Here is a 1,050-nt window from a genome sequence, read left to right on the forward strand (position 1 = left end):
AGATTCATCAAGAAGGACTTCCCTATCCTTATTGTGCATTCCCTCGATCGGATATCTTATGCATGTTGATGACCAGACCTATAGAGCTGCAGTTGTCGATTACCTCGACAACCATAGGCATCACATGTCATGGGATGTCTATGTCCGTTGGTCAGAGGAGAGGATGTCACAAGCACAGTACTACTCAAGTCACGGGATGGATCCGCCGAGGTACTCCTATTGGCACTGACTTAGTGAGTTGTACTTCCCATTTTATTTTTATTACTAGTTACATTGTATCTGATGTTTAAGAGTTTATTTGATATTTCGAATTGAACTTAAAAGTTAGAAGTTAGAGCTTAGAAGTTAATATGTTCATGTTGAATGTTATGCTTATTTGCTTAAGTATAGTTAACTTTATTGTGTACTTCTCGGTCATCTTTACATTAATGTTATGTAATTTAAAAGACATATTTACATTGATTTTTTTACTAAAATGCATGTGCCAATGTGTTCTTTATACACTAATTAACTTAAATATAGAATCTCACCCCAAAATAGTCTCTAAAACCTGTCGAAATTTGTGCGAAAAAGTCCTCGGTTTCCTCGAAATTTCCCAAGTTTCCACCTAAGTTTCCCATTTTCACCCGGTCGAAACTTGAGTTTCCCTCGAATTTTTTACCATGCTAGGATTTACAAAGTTATGGTAGGGGTAAAAAGGGTAGATAAGAAAATTAAAAGTGATGATGAACAGTTGTTTTTTTTTCCAATATATCTCACTTAGAATTTCATTCAGCTGGAATAGCTCAGTTGGTTAGAGCGTGTGGCTGTTAACCACAAGGTCGGAGGTTCAAGCCCTCCTTCTAGCGGAGTAACATTTTAAGATGTATTTTTTTGGGTGAAAAAAAGGATAAATATCACTTACCTCCCCTTAATTGACCAAATGACACTTGGATCCTCCTTAGTTGGATAATATAACTTACATCCCCTCTTATCTATAAAGTTACCAAATGCCTCCCTTAAAAAGATATTTTAGTTTAAATTTCAAATTACCCTCAAGTAATATTATTA

The 1,050-nt window shown here is 35.3% G+C and overlaps 1 non-coding gene across 1 annotated transcript; it reads left to right on the forward strand.

Moving 5' to 3' along the window:
* The first annotated feature begins 774 nt into the window (after positions 1-774).
* Positions 775-848, forward strand: TRNAN-GUU (transfer RNA asparagine (anticodon GUU)). Its single transcript has one exon. It is a non-coding gene; the product is annotated as a tRNA-Asn (tRNA).
* The last annotated feature ends 202 nt before the right edge of the window (positions 849-1,050 follow it).

Source organism: Hakea prostrata, chromosome 3 (genome assembly GCF_041222555.1).
Source record: "Hakea prostrata isolate BN-2017 chromosome 3, UWA_Hpros_2, whole genome shotgun sequence".
Taxonomy (NCBI): Eukaryota; Viridiplantae; Streptophyta; class Magnoliopsida; order Proteales; family Proteaceae; genus Hakea; species Hakea prostrata.